Source organism: Ranitomeya imitator, chromosome 7 (genome assembly GCF_032444005.1).
Source record: "Ranitomeya imitator isolate aRanImi1 chromosome 7, aRanImi1.pri, whole genome shotgun sequence".
Classification (NCBI taxonomy): Eukaryota; Metazoa; Chordata; class Amphibia; order Anura; family Dendrobatidae; genus Ranitomeya; species Ranitomeya imitator.
The window spans coordinates 221,000,416-221,014,483 of record NC_091288.1 but is presented as its reverse complement, the minus strand read 5'-3'; the positions used below and the strand labels follow the sequence as shown (position 1 = coordinate 221,014,483).

General features: G+C 38.8%; 1 pseudogene; it reads left to right on the top strand.

The window, feature by feature from the left end:
* LOC138646218 (uncharacterized) overlaps positions 1-11,356 on the top strand; it is a 40,948-nt pseudogene extending 29,592 nt beyond the window's left edge.
* The last annotated feature ends 2,712 nt before the right edge of the window (positions 11,357-14,068 follow it).

Genomic DNA, 14,068 nt, shown 5'->3' with positions numbered 1-14,068 from the left:
TCTCGTAGCGTTCCCAGTGTCTCTATGATACTTTTCCAGTGATTCTCGGGGATATTTCACCGTGTGACCTCTTCTGAACCCCTTTCCCTTCTTGCTCCCGCAAAGTCAATATTTTATCCTCATACCTTTTTGAACTTCTATTATGGAGGAAGCCTGAACGATTTACTGATATCAGAACCGAGAACTTTTATAGATAGAACTTTTTCCAAAAAAGTCCAAATTTATACCATGAAAAGAAATTACAAAATGCCTTAAAAAGTAATTTATGCGATAATGGAGAACATTCCTGTAGATGCGATAAGCTCATCTTCTCCTGAGGTTTTCTTCCTCCCCATAAGAAATTCCGAGTAGCCCCTCTAAACTTCTGAAAATGCTCAGTAACAAGAACTAGAGAACCATAAAGCTTTTCACTGGTCCGATTCTGCCCTCCATGAATAAAGGATGCCGCGTCATAATACTTGTGGTCATGCAGCGCCCCAGAGACCTGGTCGTTGCAGTATGGCACTCTGCCACTAAGGGGAGTGATGGTACGTCTGATGGCACTAAAGGAGTTCTTCTGACCAGGTATCACCAGCACACATTACACTTCACACTCCGGCCACTAGGGGGAGAAAAAGGCTTTATTTATTGGGCCACTCCCCACACTGGTAAAACTAGGGGTTGGATAGGAAGTTAGTCAGAAGCTGATTGGGTTGGATTCAGGCAACATCCCATGGCAGGGGGTGTTGCAGGGAGAAGACACAGGGGGGTCCCTGTCAGGCGTGGGAACCTGGCAGGTGCCTAGCGAACAGAGCGGAACGTTACGGAACCGCGCCTGCACTACCTTGCGGCGGTATCCTAAGAAAGAGACACGAAGCGAAGGATATCGTGGAACAGTGAGAAACGAGATTAAGCACAAAAGAGAGCCAGTAGGAGTCTTGCTGTGAGACCGAGGCAACATCCTACTGAGGCGCGTAACCAGTGGCCGGAACACCGCGGAAGTAACTGACTCTATGCCTTACTTCGAACTCCGCAGGACAGTTAATTATAGGTTGGCTGTCTACCTTAAATTTCCTACGAAGACATAGGGGGCAACGCGTGGAGAGGGGCGTCTCTAGGGTCCCGGAAGAGCTCCGAGCCTTCCCATCATACGGGTGCGTCCCAGCCATAGCATACCTGGGGGACGAGAAACTAGTAAGATCTGGAACAAGAAAGAGATAGAGAGAAAGAACTAGAAAGAACGAACGAATGAGAACAGAAGTTGTGAGGACTATTCCGAATGCTCAGCAGGGTAGCACTACAACACACAGGCGCTAGTGGTAGACAACGATTTCCACCTGCAAAGGGAACTCTGGATGTGCCCATCGGAACGGCCGGTCTCAGACAGCCCTGTTAACCGTGCTCTGGATTGAGGATCCTGAAGTCTTCAGTAAAGAGGTAAAGAGACTACAACCTTGTGTCCTTGTTATTGCATGCACCTCACACCATCACCATCCACCTTACTGGGAAGCCCTAGGGACATACTTCACCTGTGGGAAGGTATACCATCCGGCTGCCATTCCATCACCCCAGCGGACCCCACAGCAGTGTCGGTCACCCTGACTGAACACCACAGGTGGCGTCACGAATCCCTGACAGACTGTACCACCTTTATTGGACGCCCCTTAGCAGGGTCGTGGACCGGTCTAGCCACCGTGACAGCCTAAGAACCGAACCGTAGAGGCCCGGTACCGAGAACAGTAATAATGCCCCCTTAGTGTTTCCACATAGTAATAGTGTTAAATATGCTTATTTCGCACATTTATTTAATCAAGACTATTCACCAGGTGCATTACTCTTAAAGAAAAATGTCATGATATTTTCATAAAAAAGGTAGTGGTTTATTGAATTGTCCACAGAAAAAAAAACACATTTTAGTGAAACATATAAATAGACAAAATAGTTACGAACAGATTGTCCATGTGTAGATATCAGCACTTGATACTCATCTTTCCCAAAGTTTGAATGGTAAAAGCCGTCTGTCTGTGTGAAGTTTGAAGGTCATCATGGCTACCAGCTATCAGCTGTTCCTTGTCGGATGTCCATGGAGAATGATGGTAAAGGCAGGAGGTGACAGTCCCACGTGACAAAAAGCCAACCCCTACCCTCCTAAGAGCTGTATTTATATATGTGTCCTCAGTCCACGTGTTCCCTGTATATGGAGTTTACTCATACTCTGAGCTTCATGCACAGAAATAGCTCTTTGTAATGTCAGCAAGAAGCAATGTGCTCAGTACAGGATTGAGAATAAGAATAATTCAATTAATTTTTAACAATTCCCCCTTTTGAGGGTGACAGACATTGATTGGAACCCTCAAATAAAATATATTAATAAGATCTTCTTTTCTTCTTCTTTGGCAAAATAATTATATATTCATAATATCAATTATAATAATAATATTGTTATACGTACTCAATAATATAATGTTATGTAAATTCATGTTATGGTAAGCCGTGACCAATATTCATATAATATAATATACAGTATAATTATACTTCCCTATATCTACTTGAAACATCTCAGGTCTGATGTTATCTGATGTCATCTGGTCTTCATCTTGATGTCTTCTTCTTGGTTCTTTTTAAACAATCTTTATTATAATTCTTTTGAAATAGATGTTGGTATGTAGATATTGTAGAGACTGTGTGTCACGTGTCAATCAAAGTCCATAAATTCAAATGTTGATAAAAAACAAAGTTCATAGATGAAATGTAGCTTTAATATCTGTGCAGTGTCACCTTTAAAGACCTGGACTTACATTGGCTCGCCTTGGAAATCATCTGGAATCCTTCCATATCATCTGCATTGGTCTTGGAACAGGTGTGATCTCTTTGGTCAACACAGCAAGGGTTACATTGACTCTTCCCTGCTAAACATAGCACCATAACCAGTCCTTAGTGCACAGGACACATGTCAGGGTTGTAGCGTCCTGACAATTACCTGATCGTTCACCAGCTTTCATGGAAGTCTTATAGGTGATAGGAAACCACTGGAACATAATAACACAGCACAGTTCATCTTAGCATCTTTGGATCATTGTCCTCTTCATGGTTGTCAGTTTAGATACTGTACTCATACTTGTCAGTGATGGATGCTGTAGTTGTGAGTGGTGACATGAATTGTATTTGACACAGTCTATTATTACTCAGAAATCATTGCATTGTTACCTTGTGGAACTTCTGGATAACGGCTTTTTCTTCTTGAAACTTTTAAGAATCAATTGAATTTAAAAATATGAAAAGTCTTTACTAACGTAACTCCGGTATCTTGATTGAAGTCTTCATTCCCTATTCTATACCAAATCTGGTAATTTTCCTAACCTATAATATCATAGCTTACCATAGCAATCAATAATATCCATATAATTATTATCAGAATATTAATATGGAATTTATATTTGGAAAAAAAATAATAATGATAATATATATTATTAACCATATTCTTCATGTGATAGGACATTTTTATGTCATAGGTGTAATTTCTTTTTTTGAACCCATATATGTCAGTATGTCTTTTATGTAACAAATTCTGATATTTATTATTAAAACTTTATTAATAAATTATATGTAAGAATGTGTAGCCATAAACCAAAATAAGAATATATACAGTATGAATAAATGAATGAATGAGTGAAAGAATTGTTGTATTTAACTCAGAATTGAAATATTTCTTATATAATGAAACCATATGATCATATTTGATAAAGCAATATTCTTGTATTAGACATTACTTTATTAAATATTGATTTATTTTTCTTTTTGAGATAAAAAATAAAAATTAAGAATAAAAATTGAAGAAAAAATGAAAAATAAAAATTAAGAATAAAAATAAGAAAAAGTGAAAAACGAAAAATAAAAATGAGAATAAAAATAAAAATAAGGCCTTTGTATGTTGATGATAAATGCTGAGGTTATGTCTCAATAACACATTTCCTTAATATATCCATCATTTAGATGTTGTCATAACCTTGGATTACCAAAATATTGAAATTATGCAGCTTTGCATATAATAACCTTCATTAGAGAAAAAATGACTTTTATAACACTTAATGTTGTTATACCTAATAATACCTTATTAATTTTTCTTCTTTATTAAAATGTGTGAAAAAGAAGTATTGATGAAATGTGATGATGTAATCAAGATCAAAAACACATTTCCCCTAAGTATCAAAAAATTATTATTTTATGAAAAAAATTAATTTGTAAAAACCAAAATTAAAAACAATTATTTTTTATAACTGTCTTATCAACTTGTGCCATATATTTGTTTGAAGATGTGTACTCATCTATGTAACTAAAAAAAACACTGAATATTAAAAAAATTATAATTTGGAAAAATTATTCTAAATGTAGATTTTCTTGATTAAACCATATTGATGTGTGATTGCACTTATCCACTATTAACTAAATCAAATAATAATAATTACTAAAGAAATATAGAAATATATGTTGAGTAAATAATATTTAAATATATCTTAATATTCTAATAATTTAACTGAATTCTGTTATTTCATAAAATCAAGGTTATTTTTTTTCCAACATACTATAAATCACGAGACTAAAAGAGGCCTGTTTCATACCGTACATTTCACACTATTTTCCACATTATTCATTCTTACGTTAAGTGCACTCTTACATTAAGTTCACTCTCAGCAGCTGCTCATACTCTTCTGTCATCTGTCACTCAGACTGTGACACACATAGAAGTTGAAACTACATATTTCACATACAAAGAATAAAAACACATGTATATTAACCCAAAATATTGTATCCTAATTATCAATGCGCATTGTAAATTATTAGATTTAGTATTCTAATATTTATTTGAATATTCCCCAAATACTAACACTATGTTCTAACCTATAGAAAAATGTTCTAACCTATAGATAAGACTCATCCATTTGAATGTACAGGCTGAGGAGCTTTCTAAATTCTTCTTACACTAAAACAAGGGTGTGACATTGTCATGCCATGCAGTGGAGGAAAAAAAACAAGTTTTAGATTGTTATAGAACAAAAATTATAGTACACAAATTTTAGATTGTTAATTATGTATTATTTTTTCTTAAGTATTAAATATATATATATAATCATGCAGTTATTATAACTTCCTTTGAATAAAACATAAATTCATGTAAGAAGTTTTTTTTTTTGTTCAATCCTTGCTTTGAAATGGAAGCTCTAAGGAAAAATAAAAGATAAGGTTAATTTCATATTTATTTAAAAACAAAATAATTTAAATATCTTATACATATGTATATATTTAATAAATGTAATTAATGTAATGCTAAGTATTATTACTGGAGTAAATTTTAATTATTTTAATTAAATAATTTTTAAATTTTAATTTCCGCCATCTTTACAGACAGATCTGAACCTTCAGCTTTTAACCCATTCAGAGGAATTTCTTTAATGGACTCATAGGGTTTGTAGCAAATATGTAATTTTCTTCGCTCTTCGCAGATGTGATTTTGGGTCAGTTTTGGAGATTTTGATTTTGGCTTCTCATAAGATATAATTCTGCCTGGTTTAAAAAACTTAGCGTGATTTGTTTTTCTTTCAAGATTCTCGTGTTTTCTAGAAAAATCAAGGGATTGCGCACATTCAAATAAAGAATCTTTTTGTGACGCAATAACACGAGATGCAGGATTTAGGAATCTAAATTTGTTTACAAAGCAATTTATCATTGATTGTTTATTGAAATTCGTACTGACCATTCTGTACACCCTTTCAAAAATGGACATGAATGTAAAAGTACATTCTTTCCGGCCAATCCTCAATTTTAGAAGAATATCATGATCTGGATAATTTTCTTTTAATCCACAGAATATCAAAATTTCTTCATGGAACTCATCATTCTGCATTTTTAATGAGAATTTTCTGATAAAAATTACTGGAAGCCACATTTTAAACAATTTATTTATCTGTTGATTAGTCAAGTCAAATTTATCAGCAAAACTCTCGAATATCTCTGAATTTCTGCACACATGGATTTTGTCATCATATACAGGAAAGATTTTGCATAATTTTAACAAGATTTTCCTTTATTTAGATTTAGTTTGGGGTTGGGCTTCTGAGTCGTCTTCTATTTTTAGTGGCCCTTCTACATCTGTTTCTTGTACATCATCTTTGTCAGTTATCATGTCTCCATCTTGTTTTTCATCATGAGACACAAAGTCAAGGTCACCTTGAGTGGCCACTACAGACACGTGCATCACCTCTTGCTCACTCTTCACATTACAGTCAATCTTGGGAACATCATTAATTTCTATTTCCTTAGAAATTCTTTCTACACTGTCTTTTTTGGACTTCTCTGTAACAAACTCGTTAAATACATAAACCATATGTAATATATTTCTCAGTTGCTCTTTTTTTTTCCCTAGATATTAGCTTTGAATCTAACTTTAGCTTTGCTATCTTGCATTCTGCAAATAAAGAAAACCAAAATATTTCTAAGCTACATTTGTACAAGCTTACAAATTCTATCTGACTTGATTTAGCATATGAATTAATCAAATCCATTTCTTACCTTGAGTTCCTTTGAAATATCTCAGCTTGTCTTTACAATGCTGGACTCTGGACTTCAGCACGGCTATTTTCAGCACGTCTGTCTTCAGCACTTCCAGTGCTAGTGCTTGTCAATCCGTCAGACACCTGTTAGACTCTGTAATTCGTAGGTTCTTCTTGTGAGATCTTTGTGACTTGAAGTTTTGAAGTGAAATTCCCTGAATACTTGCACAATATGTAGCGAATTCTTCCATCTTCCCCCGTGTGCAAGAATGAAGGAAATTCACGCAAAAATAGCACAAAAAAATCAAAACTGGCTGGCTTGGCCAATGTTAAATATGCTTATTTCGCACATTTATTTAATCAAGACTATTCACCAGGTGCATTACTCTTAAAGAAAAATGTCATATTTTCATAAAAATGGTAGTGGTTGATTGAATTGTCCACAGAAAAAAAACACATTTTAGTGAAACATAAAAATAGACGAAATAGTTACGAACAGATTGTCCATGTGTAGATATCAGCACTTGATACTCATCTTTCCCAAAGTTTGAATGGTAAAAGCCGTCTGTCTGTGTGAAGTTTGAAGGTCATCATGGCTACCAGCTATCAGCTGTTCCTTGTCGGATGTCCATGGAGAATGATGGTAAAGGCAGGAGGTGACAGTCCCACGTGACAAAAAGCCAACCCCTACCCTCCTAAGAGCTGTGTTTATATATGTGTCCTCAGACCACGTGTTCCCTGTATATGGAGTTGACTCATACTCTGAGCTTCATGCACAGAAATAGCTCTTTGTAATGTCAGCAAAAAGGAATGTGCTCAGTACAGGATTGAGAATAAGAACAATTCAATTAATTAATATTTAACAAATAGTGCCCCCTCTGTGCTTCTATAGTAATAATGCCCCCTTAGTGTTTCCACAGAGTAATAGTGCCGCCTCTGTGCTTCTATAGTAATAATGCCCCCTTTGTATTTCCACATAGTAATAGTGCCCCCTCTGTGCTTCTATAGTAATAATGCCCCCTTAGTGTTTCCACATAGTAATAGTGCCCCCTCTGTGCTTCTATAGTAATAATGCCCCCTTAGTGTTTCCACATAGTAATAGTGCCCCCTCTGTGCTTCTATAGTAATAATGCCCCCTTAGTGTTTCCACAGAGTAATAGTGCCGCCTCTGTGCTTCTATAGTAATAATGCCCCCTTTGTATTTCCACATAATAATAGTGCGGCCTCTGTGCTTCTATAGTAATAATGCCCCCTTAGTGTTTCCACATAGTAATAGTGCCGCCTCTGTGCTTCTATAGTAATAATGCCCCCTTTGTATTTCCAAATAGTAATAGTGCCCCCTCTGTGCTTCTATAGTAAGAATGCCCCCTTTGTATTTCCACATAGTAATAGTGCCCCCTCTGTGCTTCTATAGTAATAATGCCCCCTTAGTGTTTCCACAGAGTAATAGTGCCGCCTCTGTGCTTCTACAGTAATAATGCCCTCTTAGTGTTTCCACAGAGTAATAGTGCCGCCTCTGTGCTTCTATAGTAATAATGCCCCCTTTGTATTTCCACATAGTAATAGTGACCCATCTGTGCTTCTATAGTAATAATGCCCCCTTAGTGTTTCCACATAGTAATAGTGTCCCCTCTGTGCTTCTATAGTAATAATGCCCCCTTAGTGTTTCCACATAGTAATAGCGCCCCCTCTGTGTTTCTATAGTAATAATTCCCCCTTTGTGTTTCCACAGAGTAATAGTGCCGTCTCTGTGCTTCTATAGTAATAATGCCCCCTTAGTGTTTCCACATAGTAATAGTGCCCCCTCTGTGCTTCTATAGCAATAATGCCCCCTTTGTGTTTCCAAATAGTAATAGTGCCCCCTCTGTGCTTCTATAGTAATAATGCCCCCTTAATGTTTCCAGAGTAATCGTGCCCCCTCTGTGCTTCTATAGTAATAACGCCCCCTTAATGTTTCCACAGAGTAATAGTGCCCCCTCTGTGCTTCTATAGTAATAATGCCCCCTTAGTGTTTCCACATAGTAATAGTGCCCCCTCTGTGCTTCTATAGTAATAACGCCCCCTTAATGTTTCCACATAGTAATAGTACCCCCTCTGTGCTTCTATAATAATAATGCCCCCTTTTGTTTCCACAGAGTAATAGTGCCCCCTCTGTGCTTCTATAGTAATAATGCCTCCTTTTGTTTCCACATAGTAATAGTGCCCCCTCTGTGCTTCTATAGTAATAATGCCCCCTTAATGTTTCCACATAGTAATAGTACCCCCTCTGTGCTTCTATAATAATAATGCCCCCTTTTGTTTCCACAGAGTAATAGTGCCCCCTCTGTGCTTCTATAGTAATAATGCCTCCTTTTGTTTCCACATAGTAATAGTGCCCCCTCTGTGCTTGTATAGTAATAATGCCCCCTTAATGTTTCCACATAGTAATAGTACCCCCTCTGTGCTTCTATAATAATAATGCCTCCTTTTGTTTCCACAGAGTAATAGTGCCCCCTCTGTGCTTCTATAGTAATAATGCCTCCTTTTGTTTCCACATAGTAATAGTGCCCCTCTGTGCTTCTATAGTAATAATGCCCCCTTAGTGTTTCCACATAGTAATAGTGCCCCCTCTGTGCTTCTATAGTAATAACGCCCCCTTAATGTTTCCACAGAGTAATAGTGCCCCCTCTGTGCTTCTCTATAGTAATAATACCCCTTTTGTGCCTCTCTCTGTGACCCTACATAACAATTTTGACCCCAGAGTGCCTGTATATAGTATGAATGTCCCTTCTGTGCCTTTATATAGCAATAGTGCTTTCTTTGGACCTCCATATAGTAGTGGTCCACCCATTGTGCTTCCGCACAGTAATAGTACCCCCTTTGAGTTTCTCAATAGTAATAATGGCCCCATTGTGCCTCTATATTGCAAAAATTCCCCCATTGTGCCCGCACATAGTAATCGTGCCTCCTCTATATATTAATAACACTCATGTGTGTGAACATTTAGTAACAATGCCCCTCTTGCCCCAATATTGATATATTGTTTTCCTTTCTGTGTTCCAGTCTGCACCGCCCCAGTGATTTCCAATTCCACCACCACTATCACCACTGCCGCCCAACCAGTGTGCGGAAATCCAGTGATCAACGATCGGATAGTTGGTGGCACAGCTGCTACTGAAGGAGCATGGCCGTGGCAGATCAGCCTGCGGTACAATGGTTACCACATCTGCGGAGGGTCCCTGATCTCCAACCAGTGGATGCTCACCGCAGCACATTGCTTTGAGTCGTAAGTTGCTGCTGCAGAGAGGGGCTACAACTTGGTCTATGCCCTATAGTGGTTAGTATGGTCCACCATGTTAAATGGGAAAAGGTGACTGCATTCATTTTTAGTTATAAAGAAGAGTAAAATATGGCCTTTGGCTTGGAGGGGGATGAGGCCAGGAAAGATGACAACCATGGCTTCCTACCACCTGGGAGATGAAGTATAGAAGGGTACTAATTGTCCTTGGTGGCACCAGGTGGATGGTCCCAGCTGTGGACTTATGCCTGAAAATGTGATGCTCTTAGTGGAAGACATCACTGACAATCCATTGCCCTGAGGTGTTCTCTTATGAGACAACATGAGGCAGATGTGTTGACCCCAGATGTTTCAGTTCCTGCTGCCACAAGAATAACATTATGGAGAGTGAAGTGGCTCCTCATCTTTGTGGTGTTTGGTTTCACCCCTTAGGTCTACAAATTCATCTTATTTCAAAGTTGGTCTTGGCGAGTACCAGCTTCTGAACCCCAGTGTTCACAGCATCGTGTCCAGTGTAGAAAGTATCATGGTGAACCCCCAGTTCCTTGGAGTTGGCAGCCCAAGGGACCTCGCCCTGATTGAACTCTCCAGTCCCGTTACCTATACTGACTACATCCTGCCAGTGTGTGTGCCACCAGAATCTATGAGCTTCTCCGATGGCTCCAACTGCTGGGTAACTGGATGGGGCAATACGGGAAGTGATGGTAAGAAAACCCAGAAAATTTATAGGTCTATAACCTAACCATGTATTATGCTTTCCAAGAGTACCACACTCCATCTCCATCATTTATCACTTGTATCTCATCTTACTTTTTGTTGGGTACAACTATTTATTGTCATGGAAATCTACAGCTGACACAGGAAGGCTAACAATTTAGGAAAAGCTCTCTGGGAAAAGTGCAAATGAGCTCTCCTCAAGAAGGAAGAGATCTGTCTCTCCAGTGCCACCTATTGGAGGTAGTCATCCTATAGGTCAATGTCTCCTATGATATACCTCCTTATAAGCTCATAGCCAGGCATCGTCTGTGACATTTTCTTTCACACATGTACAGAGTGCAAAAAATGATGGGGGAAATGTTTATGAGCCTCCAGGATCTAGGAAGTGGACACCTCTGTTTTTTCTTAGGCTCCAGCAGATACGGATTATGTACTCTGAAGATTGACAATTGTAGGACAATAAGGCATTTTTGTCACCATTTCAGTTCTTCGTGTTTCTGAATTTTGCACTCCATGACCTGGACCTTCGCTCTTATTCCTGCAGTGACTCTTCCATATCCTCAGACTCTGCAGCAGGTCATGGTGCCTCTGATCAATAACAGTGCCTGTGATGCCATGTACCACATCAACTCCAACATTGGTGCCAACATAGAGATGTCCCAAGTGACCAAATCTGTGCCGGCTACCAGGCCGGACAGAAAGACTCCTGCCAGGTGGGTGACGTGTCTTCCAATATAAGCGGTATTCGGATCTCAGACTTTAATGATAGACACATCCGTGGTGGGAATAAACCTATAGTGGATTTCTTTTTGTATTTTTAAGAACCTTTCTTTCCATTTCCAGCAATGTATAAAGTACGATGTAAACCCCCAAGGCAATAAGCAAAGGGGAACATGACTTTGGGTGGTGGGACAGAGAACTTCTTCATTTAGTTCTATAGATTAGACTGCACTTTCAAAAGCCTTGTGAGGTTTTTAACGATAGGGGTCCTACAAGGTCGATCAAATGATGGAGCAGAAATGTCAAGTGCTGTTCTACATGGGAAAAGCGCTAGCCGAGAAAAGACACAAACATGTTGTAGAGAATTCACCCACTTACTTATATCATTTCACTTATGTTCTCCACTTACCTGTCTCGTCATGCATCTGCCCCAACTTTCTCTGTATTCTCATGTGTCTGCTTCCTCTTACCTCTTTCCCCTCATGTAACATAGTAACATAGTTAGTAAGTAAGGCCGAAAAAAGACATTTGTCCATCCAGTTCAGCCTATATTCCATCATAATAAATCCCCAGATCTACGTCCTTCTACAGAACCTAATAATTGTATGATACAATATTGTTCTGCTCCAGGAAGACATCCAGGCCTCTCTTGAACCCCTCGACTGAGTTCGCCATCACCACCTCCTCAGGCAAGCAATTCCAGATTCTCACTGCCCTAACAGTAAAGAATCCTCTTCTATGTTGGTGGAAAAACCTTTTCTCCTCCAGACGCAAAGAATGCCCCCTTGTGCCCGTCACCTTCCTTGGTATAAACAGATCCTCAGCGAGATATTTGTATTGTCCCCTTATATACTTATACATGGTTATTAGATGTACAGGGGCTTCTCACAAAACTAGAATAGAATATCATCAACAATTTAATTTATTTCAGCTCTTCAATACAAAAAGTGAATCTCCTATAATCTATAGAGTCATTACAGAGTGATCTATTTCACGTGTTTATTTCTGTTAATGTTGATGATTATGGCTTACAGCCAATGAAAACCAAAAAGTCATTATCTCAGTAAATTAGAATAATTAACAAAAAACACCTGTAAAGGCTCCTAAGTGTTTATAAAGGTCCCTTAGTCTGTTTCAGTAGCTCCACAATCATGGGGAACACTGCTGACCTGACAGATGTCCAGAAGGCGTCACTGACACTCCACAAGGAGGGGAAGCCACAAAAGGTCATTGGTAAAGAAGCCGCTGTTCACACAGTGATGTATCCAAGAATATTAATGGACAGTGGAGTGGAAGGAAAAAGTGTGGTAGAAAAAGATGAGAGACACCAGACCCCACAATGCAGATGAGCCGAAGGCTGCTATCAAAGCAACCTGGGCTTCCATAACCCCTCAGCAGCGCCACAGGCTGATCGCCTCCATGCCACGCCGCATTGATGCAGTAATTGATGCAGATGGAGCCGTGACCAAGTATTGAGTGCATTTACTGAACAGACATTTCAGGAGGCCAACATTTCTGGTTTTACAATCATTTTTGTTATAAAGTATTCTAATTTACTGAGATAATGACTTTTGGGTTTTCATTGGCTGTAAGCCATAATCATCAACATTAACAGAAATAAGCACGTGAAATAGATTACTCTGTGTGTAATGACTCTATAGAATGTAGGAGATTCACTTTTTGTATTGAAGAACTGAAATAAATTCACTTTTTGATGATATTCTAATTTTATGAGAAGCTCCTGTATCTGCTCCCTCTTACCTCTGTCTCTTCATGTTTCTCATCACCACATTTTGGAAATTCACTGAACTCTATGAATTTGAACAATTTGCGGCTAGATGTGAGTTTGCATCAGCCACAGAAGCCTCCCATGACTTCCTCATAATGGTTGACATCTCTCGCATCACATGGTACAGCAGAGCCAATCATGAGAGACTATTGTAACCTGTATGAAAGCAAAGGCAAGGAATGTAGCAGCCACTGTGCTGTAAATCTTCATACTGAGAGGACGACACAGCGTAACCATAGAGAACGGGAGATAAAGCCATGAAGCAGAGAAGAAACTGTACGGGTAGTGTGACAGTGTGATGATGTCGCTTTGTTATTACTGCGGCTTTGTTTATGGTAAAGATCTTGATAAGGGTTATATATAGTCCTAAGGGACCTCAGAGCATTATATGGATCTTTTTTGGGAAAATGGAAGCCTTGCAAATTGATTTGCCCCAAATCAAATTTTTACAAACTGACCAATTCAAACTAAAAAATGGCTTATTTGTATTATTCAGTATTTTTTTAATTTATGGCATTTTATTATTTAGGCATTGTGAGTTGGGGCGATGGATGTGCCTTGTCTGACCGGCCAGGAGTCTACACCTATGTCCCGGATTACTACGACTGGATCAAGTCTCTTGCTACGTTCTCGTCCTCTGACTCCCCGGCGTCTTACAAGTCCTCGTCCGCTGTGTCTTCTCTATCAGTGTCTCTGTTGACCCTCTGTCTCTTGCTGCACGCACGGCTGTATTTACAGGCAGCGCTGCCCTAGGCACCAGGTCATGTTCGCAGTGGAGCCACGTTTGTCATTAATCATTCTCTTTGTGTTTTTGTCTCAATTTTTGCCTGTGACTTAAATAGGCTGTGAAATTTTTTCCCATACTGACACGTAATGACGTGATGAACGCTTCACAGCTCAACAAAGTCTGCACAGTCAAGCCCCCAATGCCCACTGGTCCATAATTCCCAAGATGGCTGTGGCCGAACCCCATACTGCGCAGGCACAAGGCTTTCATAGTTTTTCAAGATGGCTGAATCTACTATCGGTCAATGCAGA